Source organism: Halichoeres trimaculatus, unplaced genomic scaffold (genome assembly GCF_033239565.1).
Source record: "Halichoeres trimaculatus isolate MK-OKI-2021-1 unplaced genomic scaffold, fHalTri1.1 fHalTri1_scaffold_5, whole genome shotgun sequence".
Lineage (NCBI taxonomy): Eukaryota > Metazoa > Chordata > Actinopteri > Labriformes > Labridae > Halichoeres > Halichoeres trimaculatus.
In genome coordinates this window covers 27172542-27187541 of record NW_027437183.1, presented here as the reverse complement: position 1 = coordinate 27187541, position 15000 = coordinate 27172542, and the positions used below count along the sequence as shown (strand labels likewise).

The 15000-nt window shown below is 38.9% G+C and overlaps 1 protein-coding gene across 5 annotated transcripts in view; it reads left to right on the top strand.

The window, feature by feature from the left end:
* Positions 1 to 15000, top strand: part of mctp1a (multiple C2 domains, transmembrane 1a) — a 152735-nt gene that overhangs the window by 64552 nt on the left and 73183 nt on the right. The gene's annotated exons all lie outside the window — the stretch shown is intronic.

Below are 15000 nucleotides of genomic sequence, written 5' to 3'. Positions count from 1 at the left end.
CATTATTTTGCCTTTCCTTTCTGGATTCTCAGATTTCTTATCCATTGAATGTGGGTTAAAAATATCCCAGCTTAAACAAACAACAAACAGCCCTCTTCATCTCTTATTACGACATTTTTTAAATTAGTATGAGAACAAAATCAAGCAATCCAAAGCCCCAAAGCCTAGAGCTGGGTATCATTCAGAAATTTTCAATAACCTTCACTCCTGAATGATACTTTTTCTGTACCAATTTTAAAACGTCAGTTTTAACCAAAAGAAAATTACATTAAACATTTCAGAACAAATCTTAAGTCTTATTTTTCAGATGTGGTATTTTTCCACTGAGCAGTTTTCTTATGAAAATTAAAATACAAATAATTGCCTGTGCAAAAAAAACAGTTGCAAACAAGTATCAGGTCAGGAAATACTGAGTGCACCTTAAAAGTGTTTATAACTTATGACCTTTATTATGATTTTTTTTATGTCAAAGTAATCTTCCACCTTTATCCGGGGTTAGGACCGCCTGAACTGACCCAAAAAGATGAGTGTGAGCACGATTTATTTGCATGCAGATGTCTTCTCAGGCTGCAGCATTCGTCATTAATCATATGTGCTGTCATGTGCTTGTACATGAAGTGTACCACGCAAAAAAACTCACCTCTTCGAAGTACGCCAGAGCAGAGGAGTGAAATTAACTTGAGTACAGCACACTTGCGGTCACACTGTTCAAACAAACTGGACCTTAGGGTTGGACTTTTGGTATGGATGGCCAGTGTGACCGCACGCTGAGAGGGACTGCTGCGTTACTGAGGACTTGTCAGAGTGTTTTGGATAGGGGAAGAGCTCAGCACTGTGCTCAGGGCAGCTTACTGAGAAGCAGAGCATGCTGGAAATCAAAACATGCTTTCACATCAGTCTCCAAACTCCAGAGAAGTTGCTGGATTTGTCGGTAGTTGCTTTTTTCCCCACCAAAAAATGCAAGAAGGGTCTGAAATGTTGCTAAATACATCGACAGAGCTGCTTAGTTTGCAACAACTTGCATGCCGTGTAACATTACAGCCAATCACAGCTGGCATTATCAAATCTTGATCATGTGATTAATCCTTTGGGCAACGAAATATGGCAACATAAGACGAGGCATGTTTTGATACTGAGTACTACTGAAGCATTTCAGTCGATGCTTTAGAGGATAAGTTCGGTTCATACAGCTTTTACATTGTTTATAGAATGAAGTAGAACAAAATACTCACCCAGAAGGCTTTCCTGATCCAAGCAGTGCTTCGGGAGATATTCACATCCAAAATCGTGCAGCGGACGTCCGTATAATGGGATCCATCGGGGCATAGACAGCGCCGCTCCTAAAACTGCATTTATCGTCCAAAAACTTGTGTTTTTCACCAATATTTCATCATGGTCCGCTCCAGGTTAGTCCTCTGCTGCAGTCTGTGTCACTCCAGACAGCGCTGTGTGGCTCTGCTGACCTCTGAACTGACGAAGACTTTGTTTACATTTGCCCCTCAAAGAAAGGAGTCAGCTCTCCAGAGAGTACTGCGCATGCGCGGAGGGGCAATCGTTAACAAAGTCTTCATCATATCAGGGGTCATTACAGCCACACAGCGCTGTCTGGAGTGACAAAGACTGCAGCAGAGGACTAACCTGGAGCGGACCATGATGGAATATTGGTGAAAAACACAAGTTTTTGGACGATTAATGCAGTTTCAGGAGTGGCGCTGTCTATGCCCCGATGGATCCCATTATACGGACGTCCGCTGCACGATTTTGGATCTAAATATCTCCCAAAGCACTGCTTGGATCAGGAAAGCCTTCTGGGTGAGTATTTTGTTCGACTTCATTCTATAAATAATGTAAAAGCTGTATAAACCAAACTTATCCTTTAAAAGAACCAAAGTTTGGTACCCAGCCCTACCAAAGCCTCATCTGGACATCTAAATTTGACCACTTTAGCTGTAGTCAACAGTAGGGACCTTCAGTATTTCTCAGAGTCCTGCAAATTACTGTTTAGACTTAAGCTAAATTTAAAATTAAAATCTACAAAACTGCATGATTTTTTGATGTCCACCTTGGAGAGATTTGATTTAAGCTTTACAAGAAGCTAATAGGAGGTCATAGGTAGCCACCAGATAAGCTGATACCGCAGCTCTAATCCAGGGATTATAGTGATGCATATACCTATGGACTTAGATGACCAACCAGTCTCAAAAAAAAGAAAAAAGAAATGGGACTGTTTTCATATCAGCTTGTTTTCATCTGATGATGCACATTTGGTGAAATTCCAAGTTCACAAACGGCCCCATAACAGCCCCCGCAGCCGCTTCCACTTAGTTTGTTCAGATTGCAGGCATTAAAGTATGGACTCCTGTCAAAATCGATAAAGCTTTTGTGGTACTGTCAGCGAAGGTTTAATAACGGCAGCAATGTTAATTTATCTCTGATCAGAATGATGAAACGTTTGAATCCTGAATGAACAGAAAGGAAGACGCTGAATCATCATTTAAAAATAAAGCATTGAAAACTTTTGGAAGAGGTCAATGAGCTGTCTGAATGTATTAGAACTGAACACAAGCTGGCTGCTGATGATCAAAGTTGACTCCATCTGGTGATGGTTGGTAAGGTGTTTATGCTGTCCAGCTTTAAAAGTGCAGAAGAACGTGCTGGACTGCCGAACGGGAGGTATCCTTTACTTGTATCGATGGTGGAACGAGACACCTGAGAGCTTTTTGGAGAGCATCCACACTAACTTGCTGGCATTTTCAATATTCTCTCCTCAGCCTGTACAGAGTTGCACACTTTGTTGCCAGGAAAGAAAGCCAACACTGTGACATGGATTTGTATAACGACAGAAAAACAAATACCATCATTGGATATGGCTGACTAAAGTAGACAGAAGGTACATAGGTGTGTTTCACTGTTGTGTTGAGAAGAGCAGCCTGCACAGTAAAGAGGTCTACCCTCATGATGTGGTCCTCGTCTTTTTCTGCCTCTGCTCATTCACACTGCTCTCAAAGTTAAAACTGGAAGGGGAGAGATGGAGAAATAAAGCAGAGGATAAAAAGAAGTAGTATCACAAATTACCCTGCTTTGTATTTTACTGTTTGTCTTTCTTGAAAGATCCTGTTGTGTTCTCTTGCTCTGACCCCGTCTTCTCGGTCACACACGAGTTACCAGTGGGATTCTACAGGTTTAGAGGTGACCTTGGATAAAAACACACTGCCCTCGGTTTTAACGTGTAGGTCCCTGTGGATGAGTTGCATCAAGGTGAAGATGATGCAGCCCAGTACAAGGCTGAGGATGGATGCTCCTGAACACTCTGATGTCGTTTGTTGTGCCTTTGACGGGATATGTTTATCCACGGAGAAACAAAACTATAAACACTGCTGTCTACAAGCCACTCATAAAATCTGGATTATGCAACCTACCCTCCTCACCTCTTAACTGTAGAAAATATAGCCAGTATACCCCCTGGAGCAAAGGTCGACATCCTGCCCTGGTGGCATTATTTAGAGTCACAGTGTGCACAGTGGGGATTGGCTGGTGGAGCTGCTGTATCGACATCCGGCTCCATATGCATTCAACTCAAAGGCAACGTGTCAAAGATCCCATAAATCTATACAGTACAAAGCCAAACAGCTTCTTGTGTCAAATTAAATCAGATACTCACAGTTATTCAAAGTTCAGTCCCTTTATTCACAGAAGTGTTATTTCTGTCCCTTTTGTAGAGCACCACAGGAAGTGCATTGGTCTGTAGTGCTGTCATTCAGGACATCAAATCCCTTTTAAAGTCATGATAAAACTAATAATCACCAGATAGGCCGGTCACGATAACAATTTTGCTGGACAATAATTTTCCAAAATATTATTGCCGATAAACGATATTATTGTCAATATTTTTTTTTTTTCCATTTTTTCATTGATGTAATTATGATAAATGGGATAATAAAGTGAGTATACCATATCAAAAGCAAGAAACATATTTTTTTTAAGAGTATTTAACTATGATTAAAAGGTCAGGATCTTTTAAATAAAATAAATTAAACAAAAAATATAATAAATTAAACAAACACGAAAGAGAAAAAAAATTCAATGAAAATAAAATGGACTCTCTTTTAGAAAAAATATATGTCAGTAAAAATAATTAATACTAATCAAAAACAATAAAACATAGACCCTGTCGCTAAAGAAAAAACGAAACTCCAAAAAAAACAAAGAAAAAAAAAACAATAAAAACTATAGCCTAAAAAAAAGGGAGTTTATACAGTTACTGAATTGTTTGTAACATGTACTTTTTCCCAGTCAATACGTACTGTCTGTCAAACATTTTTAACATTTCTGGCATTCAACCGTATTGAAGAGCTGTATTTCTTTGGCAATGTAGCTGTCTTTGAGCGCCCACCATTTGGCGCTTTTATTTCTATTTACTTTGCAGACCAAAAGCCTCAGTAAGAGCGGATTGTCAAAGAACAAGGCTCCGCTGCACCTCCCCTTCTTCTTCTTCGTCGCCATTATTTTCAAACAAATGCAACATATCAGCTTGTTGGTGTTCATGAGCTCACACTTTGTTCATTCTGATAAAAAACAAAATATTCCCACACTGGGACTGTGGCAGGCGGTTTTAAGGGACAGTTCAATTATTTTTGAAGTGGGGTTGTATGAGCTCTATGTGACCACTAAGGACATTAGATACAGTAGAAAGTGTCTCCTCTCCCTCAGTAAGACACAGACTGTAATCGCTGGTGACGAGGAAATAGGCGCTAACAGGGAAATACCGTACCAAATTCAAAGGCTATTTTCTCTGCCTACAAGAATTAAAATCAAAAAGTAATACCACAGTTTAAGAGTACGCTACATAAAATAATTTTTAAGTGTATTAAGTCTTCGGAAATATAAACATTTATCCGGGCTTAATTAACTGGTCATGTATCCTTCCGCCCAGCGCTAGTGTGCTCCGTCTCCCCCCCTTTCAGCTGTAGGGAATGTACAAGCTATGAACAAGCTATGCTTCGGGCGCCGGTTGTAGCCTCGTGTAAGTTTGATAAAGTATCATAATTCTTTTGTTTGTACTCTAAAGATTGTGAGGCAGCCTAGGAAATTCAAAATGAGTGACTATGACAGCGACGATGAAGTTCCATTCACTTTGGAACCAAAAGGATACCTGTGTGAACTGGAGTACACAGAAGAAGAGCTGCTACAGATTGCGACTGAAAGGAATACAGAGGAAACATCCACGGATGTTAATTATGTTATTTATATTTCCGAAGTGTTAATGCACTTAAAAATTATTTTATGTAGCGTACTCTTTAACTGTGCTATTACTTTCATTTTAGTTCTTGTAGGCAGAGAAAATAGCCTTTAAATCTGGTACGGTATTTCCCTGTTAGAGCCTATTTCCTCGTCACCAGCGATTACAGTCTGTGTCTTACTGAGGGAGAGGAGACAACTTTCTACTGTATCTAATGTCCTTAGTGGTCACATAGAGCTCATACAACCCCACTTCAAAAAAACTGAACAGTCCCTTTAAGAACTGTATCTTTCGTGCCATCACTCATATTAGCGTGTGTTTCCTCCCTACCCCTCAGGACGCTCGCTTCAGCTCTCTCCGTGTTTACGCGCGAGCAGCCCTGTCTTCACCCCAAAGATCGCATTTTTGACAGATGCTTACTCTGCTATAAATCCTCTAAATCCGCTATAGAACCTATGTACCCTGATGTTAGGAAAGATCGTAGTGAGCCATCTTCTCATTCAGCCTCTGGTCGAAAGAGAGGAGGAAAACAAACTTGCATGCACGTGTCAGTTTATCGAGGCTGGCAAACTTACCGAGGATGTTTTTATTTATCGTTCGGTTAATTGATTTATTAATTATCATGACGGGCCTATCACCAGACTTTGAGAAAAACAACTTATTGGAAACAAATTAACATGATAAGAACTCAGAAAGTCAGAATCCATGTTTGAGAATGTTATGTTGACATGCATTTTGGTTTTATAGTTTATACGTGAGAGTGGCCTTTAAGAATGCACATAGATGCAAACCAAGGGCCTATTCAGAAATCACCTATAAGTTTTTTTTTCCCTTTACCTTTATTCTTGTAGACTATTTCTCCAATTTCAGAATCATTTAATCCTCTCATTCCTCTCTCTTTTTTCATTAACATAAAATGTTCCAATCTCTCAATTCGTTCAGCTTTCTAAATATGTCCTATGAGACAGGAATATCAGTGTTTGGGTTTTCTCAATAATAGTGACGTAAAGTGATACAAAAAACAGATGGTGAACTAGAACATTGATGCATGGCTTTAAAAGGCTATTCATATTTTTGACCCAACACCCCTGCAACTAACAGGAAAGAGCTCCACATCACATGACTGAGAATAACCAGTGTATGCAAATTGGAGAAATGTATAGACTTAGAATAAAGATAACAGGGAAAAAGGTTCAAACTGTGTTTCTGTGTGAAGACTCCTGTTACATTCAGCCATGTTCTGTTTCTGTGCAGCTGTATAGCTCTTTGTAGAACCATCTGTTATCTGCAAACTACCCTTATGATAGTGATGTTCAGTCTGTGGTAGTGTTGATTGTTGTGAGGTAAAGATTGACTCTGAAGTGGTTGCTTGATTTTTCTGTCATCCTCTGGGTGAAAGTCCAAAACACAACAGAAAATCTCTTTGTATTTATCCTTGTACACTGGTCGATAAGGTAAAGACACCTTCTGATTGGAAAAAGGTGTTAGAATAGACTACATTTTTTGTTTTCTTTATAAGTTACATGCGCAGTAAGTGCATCTGTCTGCCTTTGCCTGTGCATATTTAAAGGACTAATCTTGGTTAGGAGGTTTCTTGAAGTGCAACCACGACCAATGAGACCGCAGCAAGCATAATTAAAGTGTCTGCTGCACAAAGATTGTCTGAAGTCCCCTTCATTACTTTCTCGCTTCGCATGTTACTCAGTGTTCTGCTTTGTTTTGTTTCTGCTCGTGCACTTCAGCTGTGTAAACTAAAGATATTACTGTTATTGTTTGTCACACTTTAAGATATAAGTGCAGTAAAATGTTGCTCATTGATGAAGCTGCACTCTGAGTGGATATCAGTGGAAGCAGGAAAGGAAAACAGGCAGAGTTACTAGTCTTTGCACCAATCCACATTGCATCCTCTTCTGTAGATTGCCTTCTGGGTATCGGGAAACACCAGGGCTGCAACCATCTATCAGTCCTGACAGCACAAACCTACCATGAACCAGCACACATGTACACACGCAGCGGTGGTTCTGATTGGTGCTGCTCCAGACTGAAAGCTTTATGGGGCGTTTTCACTGCATTTTATTCCTCTGCTGTTCTCCCAGCTTATGACAAGCATCAATGAGCCTCCTGCACAGTGGGAGTTTTAATAACAGCCTTTTTGACAGGCAATGTGTTGGGCACTTCTCAATAGATCCTCCTGCATTGTGTATCGTACAAGCTGTAAGTACGAAGAGGAAATGAAAGTTCAGAGCCAACACTTGATTAAAAGGTTGACACAAAGGTTAATATGGTTCCATTTTCAATAATGTGAAACTCACCTCCACAATTTTTGTGTATTTTTGTTGTTTAAAGAGAACAGGCTTACCTTTAAAGAGAAGTGAACATGTCAGGTGACCGCCTCCAGCAGCAAACATTGAAAAATCAATTGTTTTTCTCCCTGGCAGATTTTGAGAAGGGCATTTAAGGGCAGGAAAGCAAAAGTGCAGTCACCACTGTCAGTTTTTAATGTGATTCCTATTTCATTCATGGCATCACAGTATTCCAGAATTCACTGTCATAGGTCTACCATTCCATCAAGTTGCTTGCAATATGATTTATGACACCTGAGCCACTTTGAGGTGTTAGTCAAAAACAGCTTCCCTGCTGCAGTAATATTGATAAACAGTCAGTGCACCAGGTGTTTGATATTATTCACCGTTTCCTCCAGCAAATTGACTTGAGGAGGTGTTCTCTGAAGGTTAATGATATATTATTAGAGTATAATGATTAGTTTGAGGCTCCTCAGAAGTTGATGTGCTGGAGAAAATCGTGTTCTGTTTATTAAGTGTGTTACAGGTGAAGTTAGTTAAGTATAGGTTGCAGGAAAAGTATTATATAAATGTTGTTTAAACAATCTCCAACCTTAGAAATAATGTTTAACTACATTTGCATACAGTGTAGATATTTGATGTGTCATCAAACAAGGCTAAATGCTTTGTAAAGGAAATAAGTCAGTGTATTAAAGCATACAAAAGATTTATTCATTCAGGCTTGTTATAGCAACTTTCTTATTACGTTGATAAAGAAGTGTCATAGTTTATTACCAATCAACACAGAAACTATGTTTATTTATTCATTTACTTCATTGTTTTTATATTGTCTCACAGAATCAGTCTATTTAAAGCTATTGGATGCCTCTTTCTGCTCACCTTACTTGAGTTTAGTTTCTGCAGTCTCCACATTTTTATGATGTGTGCTCTGACAAAGGCTGGAAGTGTTTTAAATTTTTGACCACATATATGTCATTCCTGATGGGATAATCATGCTACTGAAGACACATCCTACTGAAGAGGTCTACTGTAATGACCATAATGGTACTTATTTTTAGAAAATGATATCACACTGTCCCTCCAAGAAATCTAATTACCTGCTCATTTAAATTAATAATTTACTCTCATCTGTCTGCCCTGCAGTGACACAGAAAGCTATTGAACAAGTGTCTGGAATGAGTACCCACAGATTGATGACAGAAACTGGAGCTGCGCATTTTACTGATAAACACATCACTGTGAGGTTGTTTTAGTTTGGAAATGTGCAGCTCAAGTTTGCATCTTAAGAAGCACCTTTTATTTTCAGCTCATTAAAGATTCTTCTCCAGGAGGGCATGTGGAGCAGTCTGGACTGTTTTTCCACAAGTTGGCCATGACCTTTTTCTTTTATGATATCATTTTAGCTGCAAAAGGCCTCCTGTTCCCAGCATGCATATCCCAGAAGTGTCTGCACTCCCTCCTGCTGTCTCAGACAAACAGACGGACAGGATTCATGCTTTCTTTGTTTATACAAGGTCAAAGCTTCTTGTCTGACATTACTGTCAAGAGCTCTGCTTGTTCTAATGTTGCTGCCTCCCAGAACACAAAGTAGGCAGATGTTTAGCCTTTGTTTTTCTGTTTGTTTGTTAGACTAAAGTATGAATCACTGTGCTCTACAGTTCTTTTTAGGCCTACGTAAGAATGTGGGCAATGGTTTGTAATAAAAAGTTTCACATAGGTGTTGTAGCAAATTTTTTGGCATCTTCTTTGCTTTGTGTAAGTGTGTCAAACTTTGGATGATGATTTCTGTGTATTGTGAAATACCCTAGTGTTTTATTTGTAGAACTCAGCTTCTTACTCCCAGTGCAGCACTGGTATTTAAACCAAAGCACATCCGTGCATTTATAACAACGACTGCTGAAACAGGCAGCTCTGAAGTCTACTCAGTCTGTCATGGAGTTGTACTCCACTATTCCATCAATGACATCTAGTGCACCTGGTCTGTGGGGGGTATTTAGGGCTGAACCATTGATCGAATTGAAACTGACATCGACTCCATGATAGAATGCAATTTCCAAATCACAAAGGCTGCATTCAAAAAAAAAATGTCACGTACACGTAGGGATGGGTACCGAATGAGGTACTTTTATAGGTTTTGACAGAATTCTGTCAAAAGTACCGGGTATCGATTCACATAAAATCAAAAGGTACCATGTTTAGGTACCTAAATACATCCTTGTGACTGTGAGGGACTGGAAGAGAAGGCGATTTTCCAAGCTGGACGTGAACACAGCATTGCAAGGTTATGTATTGAAGAGCAAATGTGTTTAATTGAAAAAAAAAAAAAAAAAAATTAAACAAATTGATATTTTTTAGCACATAAGCACAAAAAAGTAACGAAAATTGGTACCGTTGAGTACCGGTACTGATTGCCAGGTACCGGGCATCGGTACCGTATCGTTTCAAATGTGAAAGGTACCTGTCCCTACGTACACAGACCTGGAGGGAATATAGTTACTTGTACTCCTTCTTTCTTAAAACCAGCTAAAGTCAATCTGCTGGTTTCTCTGGCAAAAACCCTGTGAGCAACAGAGATCCATCCAGTAGAATGACTGTGGCTGACAGAGGATACCCATTGCTCACTTTATCTATGGTTTGTTACTCTTACTGACAACTAGAGGTCAGTCAAATTTCACAGTGTTCCTTTTTATTTTTCAATTAAAAAGTGCAGAAAATAAATGTTTATATAACAGTATCCTTTGTCGTGTTGGTCATGATGATATATTGCTTGTTTAGTGAATAATGCAGAAGATCCCCCCCCCCCCCAATAAATAAATAAATAAATAAATAAATAAATAAAATAAAATAGAAATAATAAAAATAAATAAATAAATAAAAATAAATAAATAAATAAATAAGTAAATAAAATAAAATAAAACAAAAAATAAAATAAAATAAGGTTAGGGTTAAAATAAATAAATAAATGAATAAAAATAAATGAATGAATGAATGAATAAGAAAACTGCATGCTAAATTGCAATTGCAAAATTGGTCCAAAAAATTTGCAGTTACATTATTTCCCCACATTTTTCAGCCCTTGTGATATTTATGCTTTGCTCATTCACTCTGAATCCTCCATCATTTTGGTTGCGTTTCTAGTGAGCTAAAGCAAATCAAGCTTCACGAGGAGTAAGCAGGCTGCTGGGTGATATGGTGAGAATATGTCAGTGCCATAACTCTCTTTAAGGACCTACTGTGGTAATAAGCAGAGGTTAGTGTGATGAGGCTTAATGATGTAATTAAATTTGGGGAGCTGTGGAGAGAAAATGAACATGCTGAGACAGGGAAAAATAAGAGGAGATGAGAGCAACGGGGTGAAAAGTGAAAAAAGCTGATTTGAAAAATTTAATAGAACTGAAAAGATGCTTCCATAAAGTATCACAGCGAGTGGTAAGCCTGACCGACACCTCAGTCTTACCACATATTAAAAATGTAAGAGATCCCACACATGATGACAAATATTATAGATGCTACAGTTTTGTTTACACAGTGTGTGGAGTGTAACTATATTACCAACACAGCACACTTGCACGTCCAGATTCCGGTCTCCAGTAGTAGCTTTATTCATGACTCTCAAACTAATCAAGTAAAACTCCTTACAGTGAAACGTGATTTTAGATCACGCGTGTGTTGGGTTGTCGGGTAAGTGCTGCTATCTTGTACACCCATTGCAGTAGTGATTTCTGAGAGATCTTGATTGAAGATTTGCAGAAGTTTGTCAGAAGTGAGGGATGAGACCCAAATAAGCTGGATCCTTGGATCCTCTTGTAGCCTGCTTTACTTTGTCTATTTCTGTAAAAGAGTATACATGAACGTGTCAACATCTACGTTTTTTTTCGTGCACGTGTTGATGTGCCTTTTCTTCTTCTGTTTTGTGTGCTGAGGTTGTGCTTTAGATGCCGTGGTTGTACACACATAAGTGAGAGCAGCGTGAAAGGAACAGTGCCAGAAATAAAGAGAGGGAAAGAAAAAGGCAGCCCAACAGGAAACTTTGTTAGCCTTCTTTGATTGGATTTCTACTTGGGAACCAGACATTGATATACAGCATAGTGAGATGAATCATGAATGTGGTGTGGTGGAGTACTCTCAAGCTTGTTTCCATTAGTTTTGCATTGAAACTTATCATACTGTCAGAGTTGTACCCCAGGCTGCATTTGTATGCCACAGTCATTACACAACTTTAATACATATGAGAGAGTTTAACCCTGTGAGCGATTTAATCAGAGAGTGAGAGTTTTGGGTAGAGGATTGATATTTTGTGTTTTTCTGTTCTAACAATTTCAGTCTCTGCCAGCTTGAAAACAAACAAACCTCACGCTGATGTGTATCTTTGTATTGAACTACTTTTGAAAAAGTGTCGAGAGGTTTTGTTGGGCTCCTTTATTCAGACTGGACTTGGTTGTTTTAAGCATTCTCAGGTGTCTGGTAGAGCAGCCTGGTTCACAGCAGACAGACAGTGAGCAGTATGTTTATGGATGCTGTCCATTAGGTGTTGAGGAGAGGTAAGTGTGTGGTGGATTATGTTTTCAGCTGGCTGTCAGGAAGACAGAGTGCTGCTTTCAAAAACTAGTCTATTACAGGCTTTTAGATCTGCCCATGGGCCACACCTAAGGCAAATTTACCTGCTGAGAGCACCTTTGGGTCCTCTCACAGACACATTTATTTCTCTTCTCTGCTACTGTTACAGTGTTTAGTGGTTAGCTTTAATAGAATCATAGCAGAGGAATCGATTAACACCTTGAAATAAACCACTCAATATCTCTTTGTGTCCTTGGCAATTTTTTGTCACTCACCCACCCACTCACCCAGCGGTCTGTGCACCCAGCGGTTTCCTGCAGGAAGCTGGAGGATGCAGTGAGGACCTGATTTTTGATTCACACAAAAAACTCACTGGAACAAAACTCAGGCTCACTGTATTCCTGTGTCTTCCTGAAACTCACCATGAATATGATGCATAAAGAAAACACCTTTACAGTCTTAATGATGTACTTGAGAAAAATATAAACTTAATTTGCAAGGATCTCGTTGCTGCCAATCATTTCTTTTTCTTAAGCTTGTCTGAAATATTTTGTCAAGATCTATCACACGAAGTGGTAACAAAACAAAACTGTTTCTAGAAACCTATTCCTAGCTCAGACCAAGGTTATAATAGTTAACTAAAACGAAACTAAAAAGGAAAACTAAAATTTAAAATACATTGCAGTTAACTCAAACTAATAAAAACTAGAAAAAAACCCAAAAACAATAAGTAAACTAAAACTGTATCTTGTGTTCACAAAACTAACTGAAACTAACCAAAATTAAAGACAAAATGTCCTTAGTTAAAGTTTTTGATAATATTAATAGCCTTTAAAATTTAAATTAATCCGACACATTTTCCCAACCAATTTTTCGACAGATTTCGGCAGTTGTCAGCGCCGTACGGCACCATCACAGTGACGTACTGGGACATGCTTATTTACTGCACTGACTGGCTGTGTGCTGTGCTGCGACAAAACGTAGAGGAGCAATGAATCAGAGCATCTGTTATAGTTTAATTTCATGTGAGTCTGACTTTATTGTTACAGAGTCCACGTTTCTAATTATTAAAGCTCATATTATATTGTTTGATATCATTTATGTTTTTATTATTTTTATTTAATTCATGTTAACATTATTTTATATAATTATATATAATTATTATGTTTATATTTTTATATTAAGTTTAAATTATTTTTTTGTGATAAAGGCAGCAGCCAGCAGTTCAGTATCAGCATTGACTGAGCAGTGAGCACTATGGTGAACTGGAAAATAAACAGTATTACAAAATATTTACTCTGACCTTTTTGAATCTTGCACCTGGTTAATAGGGTATGAAAAACTAAAACTAAACTGAAACTAAACTAAAACTAAGCCTTGTTGCAAAAATTAAAACTAAATAAAAACTAGAATGCCTGCTCTAAAACTAATTAAAACTAAACTGTAATGGAAAATAAAATGTCAAAACTAACTGAAACTAAACTATAATGACAAATCCCAAACTATTTTAACCTTGTCTCACACACTCAAAAATCTCAACACACAGATTGTTGAAAGCTGTATGTACAGTGTCTGCGTAATGTGAACTGGAACTTCATCCCAGCATTTCAGATAACCTGAACTTTCATGGATATTGTCACACATTACTCAGCAGGTGTAAACTTTTATATTTATAGCTATGCACTCTGAAGCCTACCTCTGACCTTTACAAATGGTCTTTCACCAGTTCGATTTTACAACACCTCATTTATTTTAGCCACACGCCTCACCGGTAATGCCACCCAACAGAAGAAAGACAGGAAATCATTCTCTGCTCTCCATGGCTGCACCTCAGCACCTTGGGCTCTTACTTCCCTTCACCAGTTTATCAGTGAGTGACACACTGACTCCTTACACCCAGTCTCCCCCTTACACAGCACTTCCATTTCACAGCCTTCTGCCCACAAGGTGGACAAACATCCGAGGTGCACCACTCCATCATACCCACTGTCCTGAACCCAGCTGCTTTTAGACGTTTTCAGCCCACATTATTCATTCTTCTAAAGCGTATTGATCCTGTAATACCTATAGCTTATTGACCCACTCACCCACCTGCTCCGGGTGGGAAGTACACTCACTCACTTTCTTTATGGAATATCCCCAACTGATGGTAGCAGGTAAAAAATCTTTCATAAATGTCATATATGGTCGTTGATGTCTAAGAAAAGTACCACATCACTCCTCTGTGCTGTACCCACGCTCACTCATACTCAGCAATAACCCACCTACAGCACAGCACCAAGCTCTTTTCCATTTCATACTCTCCTGCCTGTGTGTGTTTATGGCATCATAAAGCTGGCACTGTGGGATGCAGAGGCCTGGAGCCACTGATGTGTGTCTGGGGAATATCGACTCGCTGGGACACAGTAAGGGAAAGAGATAGACGGAGAATTAGAGGTGCTGCAGTTTGAGAGATAAGTGGCTTCTGCTTTCACATTGCAGCATGGGACAAATTCTCTTTAGCTGAAAAATGATCACAAATGCTCACTTTTAGAAGAATCAGGGATTTCTTTTTCCTGTTTACTTTTAATGCTGGTGTCAACAGAACCCTAAAATATCTAGCACAGGCATGGGCAAGCTACGGCCTGGGGGCCACATGTGGCCAGTTAAATGTTTGAATCCGGCCCGCCGAACTTGAAAAAATTAAATGAATAAACCTTGTTAATGTTTTATTTTCCCTGCAATTCTGATGTTTTCCCACTAGATAGAGCACTGTAGATACATTGGCTTTGTTGAGGTGAAGCGTAGGCCTATTACTCCACGTTTGCACTTTACCCTCTGACCCATCAGCCCTTCTGTAAAGATGAACTGACCTGAAAAAAGGAAAATGGACAAAACAAAACTCATTGAAACACATGGAAG